At 35.6% G+C, this 15647-nt stretch overlaps 1 long non-coding RNA gene and 1 pseudogene across 1 annotated transcript; one reads left to right on the top strand and one right to left on the bottom strand.

The window, feature by feature from the left end:
- The window catches only part of LOC114729823 (probable leucine-rich repeat receptor-like serine/threonine-protein kinase At3g14840), a 64439-nt pseudogene that overhangs the window by 33204 nt on the left and 15588 nt on the right, over positions 1 to 15647 (top strand).
- LOC114729832 (uncharacterized) lies at positions 2143 to 2492 on the bottom strand. The gene is made up of 3 exons (XR_003738782.1): positions 2458 to 2492; positions 2278 to 2373; positions 2143 to 2171 (listed from the first exon to the last, which is right to left on the bottom strand). It is a non-coding gene; the product is annotated as an uncharacterized LOC114729832 (long non-coding RNA).

The following is a 15647-nucleotide window of genomic DNA, read 5'->3' as shown; positions in this document are numbered from 1 at the left end:
AGGACGAATGCTTTTATCTGCGTGATTGGGTATCCTACATCCCAATTAATTAACTAGATGGCTTAGCTTTTCCAAATTAAATTGTGTACACTGGCTTATAAGGCTTCCATTTATATGTACTGTTGTTATCAGGCTCATCAGTTGAAAGACGGAGGTAATCTGATGGATTTGGTGGATCCAAAGTTGGGTGAGGACTTTAATAAAGAGGAAATAATGACTATGATTGATGTGGCTCTCCAATGCACTGAAAACAATCCAAAACTTAGGCCTACCATGTCTAAAGTGCTTGGCATTCTTGAAGGTAGGCCTGCTAATCTGGAGGTCTCAGATGATGAAAGTGAGATTATGGATGATGACTTGAAATTGAAATCGGCCATGAAAGAAGAAGCTGATAAAGATGAGACTAATCAGGCCATAAACTCATCAAGCCATGAGTGTCAGACCACATCTCAACCCTTTTTAGAATTCTATCAAGCCAGTAAAGATTCTTCTTCTTGGGAGAAAACCAACTAGCTATTTATATCTTAAACATGGCCTCCTCAAGTTAAACATGTTTATCTTGCCATAGTTTGATGGATATATTATGTTAATATTACACTATAATCGCCCTGATATATACTTCTTACTTAGAACTATCTGGAACTGGTCATGTATGGATGCATTTCTATTGTGGTCGTTAGTAGACTGTAGAATTGTTAGTCTTGTTAGTTAAAAATAATGTTTTGCCTATTGATTCATCGGATCCCAAAGTATTGATGATTCTCGAATGATGCGAATGATACCTTTATATTTAATTTAAATCATTTGTGTCTAAAATACCTTTATTTTTTTTTCAGTTGAATGTGTAAAAATGATTTTAGTTATTAGGCTTGGCCTAAGTGTGAGTTAACCAGGCACAAGCCTATGTTAAAGATGGTCAGAACTAAGGAACTAATACGCTGGAGCTTGAAACTCTTAATGAAATGAGATTGAACTTTCTGGATTCACCATCTTTCCCTGTTCCATCCTTAACCTCTGGCTTTGGGGCAAAGTGTGATTGATTCAGGGAACAACACAGGGACAAAGTATGAAGGAATTAAAAGGGTTGCAATAGACACATCGAAGGAAAGAACCACAAAAGACGACTCTATTCCTCATTCCTTTATATTTCAGTCAAGGAGAAGAAACATTGTGAAATACACTTCTTTTGCTTTGGAATTTTCTCTTTAACAGATCAAGGTACGCTGATCACATATATATGACTTTTGCATTTTGAACATAGATGCATGTTCTACCACTACACATCGTTAGTATATGTTGATCCTTTTATCCTTAAAAAGAAGAAGAAAAAAAAGCTGCTATTAAGAAATTGGCAACAAAAGAACGTAACCCATGGTTAAACCATATAAATTGGTGAGTGCAAGCATTGGGGGCTGTGATGCTTTTGTGTTATAATATCATACATGTGCAAACTTTAGCTGATAACAAATGCAATGTTAAGTGTTGATTGATGCCTAATATAAATCAACTAGTTGGAGCTATAACACTAAGATTGATTAAACTTCAAAAGGATTTCTTTGAGGGGAAAAATACCACATTTGATAATTAAAGTTTAAGTGTACATTCAGAACTTGGTATATGACTCAATGTGTTTTGTTTGCACTACTACAATGAAGACTTTTTACTTCTGTTTTGGATGACTTTTTACGTCTGTTTTGCAGGGGACATGAAAAGAAGGGACATAAAAAGTACCCCCTTTTTACTTCTGTTTAGAACGGACGAGAATTCACGTCTGTTTTTAAAAGAAACAGACGTGAATTCACGTCTGTTTTTCTCTAAACAGACGTGAATTGACTCTGTTTTTTTTAAAAAAAAGATTCAGTTCGTATATACTGCTTCTCCTACAGCCACAATAGCCATAATAGCCACTTTCCAGCAAGTTGAAATAGTATGAACCAGTCAATATTTTCAGCCAAGACATATCAACATCATAACTTCATCTATATAGACACATTAATTAACTAACTAGTTAAAAAAGAAGAACAAATTACAAAAGTCAATATTGATCCTATTGTCTCTAAACATAAACTTGCTCAATCCCTGGACCACAATTCTTGAAGCAGTTGCTGTGCCAAAAGGTCTCAGATGAAGTTAATGTCATCAATAGTATATGAACAATCATTATCAAAAATCTGTAAATTGACAAATGAACAAATTTAAACATAGGAAGAAAATAAAATAAGTAACAATTCAATTTAAAAATTCAACTATTACAAAACTAAAATTATATTTACTTACCTCATCAAATTTTGTAATACATCCGCTCTCAATAATCTCAAACATATAACGGATAATGTAATATCCGCACTCTGTTGGCCCTTGTTGCTTAGCACACTGCAAATCACAAGGAAATGATAATCCAAATTCATATATAAAATAACTGCCATCAATGAAAGAACTTCAATTTAAAGTACTCACACTAGGATATATCCAAGTTGTTGAGCCATTTTTCCCAGAACGCTTCCCACCGGTTATATAATAAGTCTTTAAAGCCCTATAAGCAAATGAAAGCACAAGTTAAATAATTTATATTGAAAACAAAATTATTGATCTACATTAAGGTACTTACGTGTTGAAAACGCCCCTCATCTCACTGCTTGGACGACAACCCAAGGGATCAAACCAGTAGATGACATTGTCAATGGGACAAGAAACACACAAACTCCAATGACAACTGCATCATAGAGTAAGACTTATACATTACTGGATATCACAATAATTCTTAACAATTTAAGTATGTATAAATAAATATAATTAAGCTACTTGCCCTTCAATAATTGGTGCCAAATAACAAGGTAATTTAGTGTCTCCAATTGTATTGCCCACATATCTGATTCTCCTATCTAGTGGGTTGTACTTCTTCTGGACACTTGCAGGGCATAAATATCCATACAAATTTTTCTTCTCCATTGATGACATGCATTTGTTATGGAAGAAGCTATCATTGAATTGAAATAAGATAATTATTAGTATGTGAAAGTAAGAGATTAGAAATTTAAGTTAGAAATGAAAAAGTAAACTTACATGATTGCTAATTGAACCCATGCTATGTCCAACTCCTTCAAGGATAACAAATCCCTGATGTCTTTGTTGTCAAGTCCAAAGAAATATGATTTTTCTTCACCCACAATCCCTACAGGCATCTTTATGTCGACCTTGTTAATTGTTTTATATTCCTCATATAATTGTGCCAAGCAGGGATATCTATTAACATCTTCCTGGTCCTAATGAAACATCAAATAAACATAATAAGTATTATAAGTATTATGTTAAAAAAATGCACACAGTATAGAATAACATTTTCTTACCATCACAGGTATTATCTCCTCATCAACAAGGTGTCTAGGCCAAAGAATGAAAGTTCCAATTGCCTGACCTAACTTCACAACTTCAGCAGTCGGGAATGGCACATCCGCACCTGTCTCTCCCTCTCGAACAGTCGTAACTGTAACCCTCGCTTGGTCCTCTTGAATATGTTGGTGATGGATAGTGCTCCCTTGATTGTAGAGGAGAGCGTCAGCAACAACACGCATCCTTGGGACCTCTAAACGAAGACAACAAGGTTGTCCAAAGTCCGGCGTGGGACTACTAGGATCATGCTCTCCCAATGCCCCTGGTGGATTACAACTGTTTTTAGTGCTAGGAAAGACGGGGGAATCCTAAATGAGAGAAATGCAAGTATTAAATTAAATTAAAAAAACGTTGGTAAAACTCAACATTAATTTAAGTGAAATTGATTACAAACCTGGGATGTGCATTGTTGTTGAACTGTCCCAATTTGCATGCTAGAGACCATAGATTTCATCTCATCACGAAGCTCAGCCATAAGCTCTTTTCGAAGTGACTGGCGTAACTGGGCCTCAATCTTGACCTCTAGCTCAGATTGGAGCTCATCACGAACTTGGTCTCGAAGTTTAGCTATCATCTCATCAGTGGGTTGACTTCGTAGAGAAGCTCGTGAAGTTTGTCCAAAATATTGGGTAAGACCAACTGTCCTCCCTTCTCCTCTAACGCGTCCGGGGTGATCAGGCTTCCCAATCGCTGTCGCTAAAATGTCCATCCTTCCACTCGGACTAAATGAACCTTCACTGCTTTGCTCTTCAAGTACCTCCTATAACATTTTAAGTATGATAAAAAATTAATGACAGTATAATAGAAAATTAATGATAAAATATAAGGAATATTACCATAAGTTAAAGTTATTTGATGTATACAACTTACAATTTTTTTAGCAATCTCAGCAACTGCTGGATTAATATATTGACCCTTCTTCATCCTTGCTTCCTTCCATTTTCTATGACGTGGAGGAGGAGGTGGGGTCTGAACAACGATACTAGGATCAGATTTTGCAGCTTCCTGCATCGCCTTAAAGTCATCCTGCATGATCCTCTCCTCAAGCATCTTGTAACCTCCACGGGATAAATAGTGCGGATATAAATTTTTAGCTTGCCTTTCTTTATTCATCGCACTTAATTCCTGTGGAAAAGAAAACAAAGTAAATTGAGTAAGTGAAGTAAATTAAATCAATGACTTTGCTTTATAAGGCAATGTACCTGAAATTTAGGATCATGCCGTGATGCCACAAACCTCCTCCAATCATCTGGATCAAGGAAGGAGTATTTTTCGCACGGATCATCATCTTTCTAGACCCTCGCACATACTGGCTCGTGAGTGTGTGCTTAAAATCTTTCCAGCGCTGACGAACTTGCTGCAACAAATGCTTTTTCATTTGCTCAGTACGAGGGATGTCATACGTTTGCTGCAAAGAAAAATATATATGTTTGAGTTTAAGATCTTAGTTATAACTATATTTACAATAAAACAAATGAAATAAAATTAGAAAGTGACATACCAAAATATATTCCCAAATCATATCCTTCGTCTCCTTAGAAATTGACTTCCAATTAGGCCATAGAATATTGACTTTGCTTCGGGCAACGGAGCCTATATAGCTAATGAATCTGTCCTTCTCTTCACCAATTGGATTCATATTGGCATCAAAATCCACATGCTTCTTCTGAATACGACCATGACGTACTGCTAACTTTGGTAGCCTTGTACTACCTCTAACCTTCCTTCCTTCCGGCTGATTGACATCATCGATGTCATAATCCTCCTCCATATTGGCATCAAAATCCTCCTCCATGTGCCTGTTGAAAAACCAAAATTAGATAAATAAGTAAATTATAGTGAAATGTATTAATATATAAATAATATCAAGTACATTGCAATGAAATAAATGAAAGAAAATAACACAAGGTACGTTGCAAAATTACATTACTTGATCTGACTTTATGCATTGTCCCATATCCCTTCACAATGATCATCTCTTGCAGCATATTCATCATTATCTACCAATTCTACTTCACTTGGTCTAGGCGGATTTGAAGCAAAAGGTGGTGTCTCATCAAGATTCATGGTAGGATCACTGTCCTTCTGCTTTTTACTTTGAAGGACAATAGACAATTTTTTATTTGCTGGATCAGTAACATAAAATACTTGTTTTGCCTGGCTTGCTAAAATGAAAGGCTCATCTGCATAACCAACCCTGCCAAGATCAACTAATGTAAATCCAAATTGTTGATCTATTTCAATACTGTTGTTGTTGACCCATTTACATTTGAAGACATGAATCTTGAAATTGGTGTAGTTTACCTCCCATATCTCTTCAATAACTCCATAATAAGCCATAGATGCCAATTTGGGGTTTTTATCTTTCGAACTCGAAAAATGCATCGCTTCAGCAACCACCATTACCCCACTATTCTGCACAGTACTTTTGTCATCTTGAGCTTTTGTGTAGAAGGAATATCCATTTATGTCGTATCCACTCCAAGTGATAACTTCAAAACAAGGACCCCAAGCTAACCATTTTATTGTATCAGATACATTGGCCTCTCTCAAAACTTTTTCACTGAACCATGTTATAAATGTTTTGTTATGCTCATTTGCTATCTGCATATCACTTTTCTTTGGATACTTCTCTTTTAAACTTTTTTTGTGATCATCTAAATACGACTGCACTTCTTCCATATTATTCAATATGTATAAGTGCGCTTGTAACACTTCTTCACGACCCATACTCTTTACCTTCAACCCCCTGATTCCTTTACTTGTACCGTTTTCATGCCGAGATGGTGTCTTAGCTATAGATAGATATGTTTTGCAAAATTCCATAGCCTCTTCCGCTACATACCTTTCAACAATTGATGCTTCAGGTCGATAAGGATTTTTAGAATAATTTTTTAAGACTTTCATGTACCTCTCAAATGGATACATCCATCTTAGAAAAATAGGACCGCAAAGCCTTATCTCCCTCACTAAATGAATGATCAAATGCACCATGATGTCAAAAAATGCTGGGGGAAAGTGCATTTCTAGTTGAGACAAGATAACATAACCCTCATTTTCCAATTCATCCAATTTCTCTATGTCAATGACTTTGCTACAAATAGCATTGAAGAAGATACATAATCTAGTTATAGTGCTCCTCACATCATCTCTCATTGTGCCTCGAATAGCTACGGGTAATAGTTGTTGCATCAGTACATGATAATCATGAGACTTCATTCCCACTAACTTCAAATCATGCATTGAGACAAGCCTTTTCACATTAGAAGAATACCCCTGGGGCACCTTGATGTCATGCAAACACCGACACAAGCTTGTTTTTTCGACTTTAGACAATGTGTGGGCCGCAGGTTCCATATAAGCCCGCTTACCACCCTCTCTCAATTGTGGATGTAAGCGCTCTCGAATGCCCATTTCAGCCAGATCAAGTCTTGCATTAATTCCGTCTTTAGTTTTTCCGGTATGTGCAAAAGAGTACCGATAAGACTATCACACACATTTTTTTCCACATGCATCACATCGATACTGTGTCTTACATCAAGACTGCGCCAATATGGAAGATCAAAGAAAATAGACCTCTTCTTCCATATGTTTTTCTCACTTGCAGCTTTTTGAGTCTTACCGAAAATGACATTGATTCTTTCAACTCGCTGGTAAACTTCCTCTCCAGTTAATGCCTTCGGAGCCATGCCATGCTCTGGTGAGCCATTAAAAACCTTTTTCAATCTCCGGTATGGGTGGAACCGATCAAGAAACCTCCTGTGACCGAGGTAAACTGTCTTCCTTCCGTGCTTAAGTTGGTGGAAGTATGTGTCTGCTTCACATATAGGACATGCTTTATGCCCCTTCACACTGTATCCTGATAGATTTCCATATGCAGGAAAGTCATTTATCGTTGTAAAGATCATGGCACGCAACTTAAAGGACTCCTGCTTGTATGCATCAAACACATCCACGCCTTCTTCCCACAACATCTTCAAATCTTCAATTAAAGGTGCCAAGTAGATATCGATATTGTTTCCTGGTTGTTTCGGTCCTGAAATCATCATAGAAAGCATCATGTACTTGCGCTTCATACATAACCAGGGAGGTAGGTTGTAAATCACCAACAGTACTGGCCATGCACTATGTGTGCTATTAAGAGTACCGTAAGGGTTGATTCCATCTGTACAAAGCCCAAGGCGAAGATTTCTTGGTTCAAGACCAAATTCTGGAAACATTTCATCTATTTTCTGCCATTGAGGAGAATCAGCAGGGTGCCGAAGATATCTTCCATCTGATATTCTCTCATCAAAATGCCATCTTAACTTCTTCGCTTCTGTTGCATTAGCAAATAAGCGCTTAAATCGTGGTATTATCGGAAGATACCATAACACCTTCAAAGGTTGCCCTTTACTTGTCTCGTCACCATCATAGTTACCAGCACAGTCCATGTTCTTTTTCACCTTGAATCGTGAAGTTTTACATTTTGGGCACTCACGTAGACCAGCATACTCTTTTCTATATAATACACAGTCATTAGGACAAGCGTGTATCTTTTCATAGCCCATACCCATCCGAGACAAGATTTTCTTTGCTTCATACACACGATTTGGAAGAACGTTATCAATTGGAAGCATATCACTAATCAATTGAAGCAACTCTGTGAAACTTTTGTCAGTCCACCCATTATTTGCTTTTAAACTGAACAATTTCAATACAGCTGTCAATCGTGTATACTTAGAACACCCAGGGTACAAAGGCATCTCTGCATCACTCTTCAAGTTATCATTTGCATGTGATTGCACAAAGAACTCTACCCCTACATCACGAATCATATCGCTCATTCTATCATTTACATCATCCATATCTTCCTCTTCTTCGAGTATTGAACTTGTTCCTACTTCACCATGCCATATCCATTTTGTATATCGAAGATTTATACCATCACAAAGCAGGTGATCTCTAATATCATCAACACTTGGTCGCCTCTCATTTAAACACTTGACACAGGGACAAAAATACATTCCGTTATTGCTACGAGCATTCTGTTTAGCAAATTCAATAAATCGTTCTACTCCGTTCTCATATTCATCACTTGTTCTTAAAGCATTCATCCAACTATGATCCATTCTGTTACTACCTAAGGAATTATAAACAATTTAATTCCATTCAGCACAGTCCCAATAAACATTAACCAAATTCAAAACTAATGATATCAATTGAATCCGATTCATTCCAATTACAACATAAATCATGCCAATTCCAAGCAAATGATTTCAAACTTCAAATCTATTACCCAATCAATGTAAACAAATTTTAACTTATCTAAATGCAATTTTTTCATTAATCATTTAATGTATACCCAATCCTTAATCTAAATTCAACACATATAGCAAACTATCTAATGCAATCCCTCTTAGGCATTTTAACAAACACCTTGTATGCATTATTTTTCTAACAAGATTAACAAGGCTTGAAATCATTAAAATTTCTACCCAATCAATATATACAAATTTAAAACTATCTAAACACAATTCTTCAGCAAAAATTTAAACAGCAACCTCAGAAACCAATTCAAAACTCCTCAACCTACTCAAACCCACCGTACAACACACTAAAATGCAACGGTTGAATGAACTTACCTTCACCGTTCTGGCGTGCCTTCGAATCAACGGCCTACAGAGAGGACGACGATAGTGAGCTGCTGTGCGTGTGAGCTTCACGGCTTCAACGGCGAGCTGCTACAACACGGCTACCGCAGAATGAGCGACGCGATGGAGGGAGTCCGGCTACGGCCTTGAAGAGCTGAAACCAGGGGGAGAGACCGAAACAAGTTGAAATAGCTCACGGCTACTTCACGGACAAGAGGAAAATGAGAGGGAGAGACCGATCGAAACTGAAAGTTGGGTGCGAGATAGCTGCGAGCTGGAGTTCTTCGATCGCGCGCGGTACATATGCAAATCTGATAGATAACTACTGATGCGAGCTGCGCTAGCTGCGGGCAAATTTTTTTTAAAAATGAAGCCCCTTCACGTCTGTTTACTTAGAAACAGACGTTAATTCACGTCTATTTCTTATAAACAGACGTGAATTCACGTCTGTTTTGGGTCAACGGACGTGAATTCACGTCTGTTTTTTTTAAAACAGACATGAAGTCTCTTCTGTTTTGCAAAACAGACATAAATGAGGGAGGTAAATAACAGATTTTGTTGTAGTGTTGACATTGTATAAATAACTACTCTACGATTCTTTTTCCACAAAGCCTACTGTTCTTGTTTACTCCTTTACTAAAGAATTGAAAAATACATGCAAGTTTCTTCCTGACTGATGAACAAATCATGCATAAAAGGAGAAAAGAGAAGAAAAGGGGGAGAAACAGGGAGAAACTATAAGAAGCAAAAGACAAATGATCTTAGTATCATTCAATAGGCTAAAAGTCTAACATCAAAATAACTTGAGGGTTATTTACAGAGCTCTAAGTGTAATTATTGAAAAGTTAAATAAGATAAACCTAAATAATTCACACAAAAAATAAAGACAATCTATATTTCAAACAAATATCATTATTATAACATAATACAAATTCTATAACTACGGTTTCCAACCATTAAATTTTAATCTTCAAGAAGCTTACTAGATGAAGAGAAATCATCCTTACTTGGAAGAGATATTGAGGAGTCAACCCATGACCCATCTGTTGACGTGCCTCTTTGTTCCATACTTGATTGAGAGGCTACAAATGTCTGGCTGTCATACGTCAGCATGTTGAACCTTGCATATTGGTCGTTGAACTCGTTTATCGGTGCTTGAATTGGAGTTTTTCCCTCAAGCATGTGCTCACTCACTACAAAAAAAACAGCGGATTAGCGACGGAATTAGCGACGAAAACAAATTCCGTCGCAAATTTGCGACGAAATTCGTTCCGTCGCAAATTTGCGACGAAATTCGTTCCGTCACAAATTAGCGACGGAATTTGCGTCGCTAATTTTTTTGCTAGATTAGCGACGGAATTTCTGTCCGTCGCTAAATTCCATCGCTAATCCGTATTTAGCGACAGAATTAGCGACATAATCTTTTTTGTCAGACAATTCCGTCGCTAATTCCGTCGCTAATCAGTCAAAAAAATTAGCGACGGAAATTCCGTCGCAAAGTTTAAAAAAATAAATTACATAGGATATATATACAAGTAGGAAAATACTGATTATCATAATCTATTTAAATCATTTAATTTTTTATATAAAATAATTTATTAGATTTTATTATAGTAGTTATTTTTTGAATTTTTTGAATAACAAGATTTTTTGACTAATTTTAAATGATTTTCTTCAAATATATAAACCACATATACATATATAATATAATGTAATATAATATATATAATTAAATTGTATATCTTATCAATGTTAATTAAAAAATAAATTTAAAAAATATTAATGAAAAATTATTTATGATGTAAAATTCAGAATTAGTGTCGTTAGACATTAAAATTATATTAAAAAGATTTTTAAAAAATAAAAAATTATAAAAATAGTAAAAAAATATTTAAAAAATATTTTTTCATTAAAAAAGTTATTATTAAAATTATCATATAGTATATTTTTAGTTTTTAATAATATAATTGTTTGTGTAAAATAATATAATATATATTTAATTTTACATAATAAGTCAACAGATTCATTGCAGCTCAACTAGCAAAGCCGCACATGCGCACGGAGGAGGTCCTAGGTTCAAGCCATGGAGAAGTCACTTTGAGAAGGGAATTATGTGGTGGTGACACGTGGCGCACACACGTGGCAGGCAGAGGTGAGGTGGCGCACACACGCGGTAGGCAGAGGTGAGGTGGCAGGCACACGTGGCATGCAGAGGTGTGACACGTGGAGGTGTTCTCAGTGATGACATGGCAATTGGTAGAGGTGCCACGTGGCATTTTATTTTATTTTTAAAAAAATCAAATTAGCGACGGAATTTTTCCGTCGCTAAATCCGTCACTAATTAGCGACAGAATTTTGAATTCCGTCGCTAATCAATTAGCGACGAAAAAAATTCCGTCGCTAAATGCAAAATTCCGTCGCTAAAACCATGTTTTTTTGTAGTGACTATAGATGACATGGAGGGTTCAAGGGTGGGAGATAGATTAGTGCACAACAGAGCCAAATTTAGCATTCTCATGACTTCATCTTGGGAGTAGTTTGAATCAAGACGTGGATCCACCAACTCTAAAAGCTTTTCTTCCTCTTGGAGAACATAGGCCTGCAATGACATATAAAGATGGGAAAAACAGTACTCGTACATATTCACGACATATTAGTTGGGTCAACAGGGGCTCAGTGGAGAATCATATAATTAAATTTAAGAAAAATGAATACCTGAGAAGGGGATAAGTAACTACTCTTCTGGTTCTAAATATAAGATCTATTTTGTAACATACTTCTTTAGTCATATTTATAAGACACTTCTAACATATTGCACACAGACAGAAAAAAAAACTTAAACTGTATTAACTCTCCACTAATTAAAATATAATTAATTTTCAACCTTATCCTTATGTAATAAATGCACTTTTCCAAAAAGATAATCATCTGGACTCTAATAAATAAAGAACAAAATAGTATATAAATGCTAAAAATTTAATAAAATGACTTATAAATAGAATAAAAAATTTATTTTCTCTTTATCTTATAAATAAGACAAAAAGAATAATTTGTATTATAAAATAAGTTTTATATTTAAAATACAAGCAGTGTTAATTAATAGAGAAGAAATTAAGAGAGAAGCCCAAGGTTAGAAAGCGGAAAAAGGGGCATTCGCAAAAGCCTTCGCATGCATGCATGAGCCCAGCAAAAAATCATGTCACATCAATCGTTTAATTTTAACTATTTTAGTCAATTATTGCGCACTAATTAATTGTAGTCTAATTTCTGTTATGATTTCGCTTGGTACGTGTGAAAATATGCTGGGGATTGAGGTATTCTGAAACCGTATCATAATTTGAGGATTTTCGTTGTATCCAGTTGTCAAGTCGGTCATTAAATTTCAAATTAGTCTTGTCAACTCTGTGAAAGGGAAATTTAATATCACCAATAACATATTAACATAACATCACAGGTCACACATACTTTTCAATCATAGACGGTTGTTGGAACCACTTAAGACGATAAAAATGGGCTGGGGGGTAACCTTTGACTTTTTGCTTTCGTGAAAGTACGCACTGGGAGAATATTTTCACTGTACGCAAATTGATAACGAACAACTTAATCATGTTTTTTTTTTTTTGGTGTCAGCAACTTAATCATATGGTGTTATAAATAACTCATGGACGGTGAAAATGGAGTTTAGTTTCGCACTAGATGCGTGAGTGTGTGTATATATACACACGCCAGAGTAAATAACGTAAACAAGAATATTCATATGAATTGTCCGATGAACTGAAACCTCAACTATCACGTAGGGAAATTATATTCCTCGAGACCTGGTTTGGTCGTACGTATTGACTCCATCTCTACATAGTTAAATTCAAGTCAACCTCATCCTCCATCAGGGCGACACGCGATCCTAGCGGGTTGTTTATATTTAAATCCAGCCGTCTATCACAGGGAAAAGGTCCTCTCTCTCCCTCTCACACACACAAAGCAATTAGATTTGTAAGCAGAGCTTTTGAGGGTGCCTTGGTTTTAAAATAACACTCCATTCAGTTTAGAGTATAAGATAAACTTTATCTATTTACGTTTATCAAGAAATTAATTAAAATCATCTTAAAATAATAAATATGTAAGACATGTATTTTTTTTTTCCAAATATACTCTTATTAATAAAAAGAATAAGTAAAAAAGAGCAATAAATCAATTAAAGAAGAAAGAGAATATACGAAGATAAAATTAAAAGAAAAACTCTAAATATTTAGATAAAAGTAAATGTTATCTTATTAAAAAAAAACCAACTTCTTTTAATAAGGTTTAGCTTATATTTTGAACCGGCCGGGGGAATAATACATCTGAAAGGTTTTTACAGGCAAATCCAAGGGGAAGCAGCACGAAGTACAACACGAGTTGTTCTCAGTATTGCCTTATTGTGCTCCTTCTCTTCTGCTTCTTCTCCCCTTTTGCCTTCCATGTCACTCTAGATGAAGGTGTACACAAACTATGCATAACTGGATCCTATATTTTGTATATATGATCATGGATTATGTGATCAATAATCTCTCCATGAGAGGATATGTGTGTGTGAATATATATATATATATATCTGTATGTATGTATATGTATGCACGTGAATCACGGGGCATGGATGGGACTGAACAATGGAGTGGTCCAACTTGATGACATGCACATATGTACCCAAAAACCAGACTAGCTAGAGGTCACAAAAGGCTTTCGGGACAGTAGAGAGCTCCTTCAATTTTCCCCACATACTGATGCGAAGTTTGATGGGGCTTCTAAGCTCAGCTCCATTATATACTGACGTGGAAAGCTATCCTCGAAACGAACGGCCACCAATCACTTGCTTCTACCTTATTTAGATAAACCTAATCATTGCTCATCCTTGTTCCCAATTCTTTTTTAATCACGTACGCACTAACTGCACGGGATTATAAGTTACAAGTTCACTGGATTTTACTCCTGGCTAATTCTACGCTCAGTATTTACATGAATCCACTTCAGTTTCAATCAGCATTGCATTTTCTTCGATACAATAATCATCATTATATAGAAGAAGTAAGAGCATAACTGGTTCTCTCACTACTTCCTCAATATGGCTCGAACCAGACAGACTGGCAAGTCTGCAAAAACATGTCCATCACTGTCTTTCTCCCTTTGTTGCTAGCTTTAGTTATTGTTTCCGCTCAAGCAAGAGTCCCAAGCGACACATATGGTTCGAGCCAAACAGACCCATTCTCTGCTTTTCTGCTCAAAGCCATGGATTTCTTATGGAACCGTGGTCGTTCTGGTTATCAACGTGTCTGGCAGGTAAGTTTCTTGTTACCCTCGTGCTGTCAAAGAATATGCGCGCGCGCGCGCGCGTGTATATTTATATAAAATATGAATCCTACTATGTCTATCTCTATTTTTCGTCGAAACTTTGAGAAAGATAGCTGGGAAAGTAGGAAAGAAGGACTGGAACTCGTAACTGGACCAAAAATGACGAAGATAATGCCGTTGTCTGCAATTGTCCTCCTGCTGATGGTTTTTGTCATGGTATCAACATGTACGCGTCTCTCACTGACCTCTTTTTTTTCCTTTTTTTTTTTTCCTTGCACATCTTTGAACGGGACACATTTTCTCAAGGAAAAAATGGTCAAAATGGTCATTTATATTTGCAAAAACCTAATTTACTTATAAGTGACCAATTTGACATTTATAAATTTGTTGAAATAACCATATTGCCTTTTATTTTATTGATTATTTTTTAAAAAACAAAATGTCCCATTAGCCTAGCGGCTACAATAATTTTTTTGAAAATTTTTATAACTTTAGAAAAACAGTTAACAAGTTTTGTAATGCTATTAACAAGTTCAGTATAACAATTAATAACAGGTTTTTTCAGAAAATTTAAAAAGTAGTGTTTTTACAATTCTAATAATACCGTTAACAAATTCCGTAACTCTATTAACAACTACGGTATAACATTTAATAATAGGTTTTTTGAAAAATTAAAAAAATGACATTTTTATAACTTTAATAATTAAGACTTCATAAGTATATTTATTTATGACAATAATCTTATAATAATTCATAGATGGTGAAAAATGAAACACAGTTTGTTTTACCATCCTTGACCTAATAGGATTAAGCAACAAAAGCATACATCATACTCACAGACGGATTAAGAAAGATTTAAAGAAACATTCAGTGTTATTGTGGTAAGAGGCTCTGAATCGCAATAAATGGCCAAATGAAAAACGGAAACGAATATTCAGCTTCATTATTTTTTTTTTTGAAGAAGACAAAATGATTAATTAATAAAAATTAAAAGGCCTACAAGTTGCAATTAAGAAAAGGGAAAGCAAAACACGAAAAAGAAACAGAGATTTAGGTCTCTGCTAACTAAACAATCTACTTTATTAAAGTGACGTAAAAGAAGATTAACTTCGCGCTCAAGCTCCTCCACCGTAACCTTCTAAAGCTGTGTCAAATCAATTAGTCTCCGCTGAAAACAGACAAGCTAAAGTTGAGAGTAGTCGCCACCCATTACTCCCACTTTATCATTCCAAAGCAAGGTAGTTCGAAGGCAAAGAGAGTTAAACCTCCTAGGATTGAGAAAAGAACGGCGACAGATGA

Source organism: Neltuma alba, unplaced genomic scaffold, assembly GCF_004799145.2.
Source record: "Neltuma alba isolate B1F8T4 unplaced genomic scaffold, ASM479914v2 tig00012683_pilon, whole genome shotgun sequence".
Taxonomy (NCBI): Eukaryota; Viridiplantae; Streptophyta; class Magnoliopsida; order Fabales; family Fabaceae; genus Neltuma; species Neltuma alba.
The sequence above is the reverse complement of the archived record's forward strand: the minus strand, read 5'-3'. Positions and strand labels throughout refer to the sequence as shown.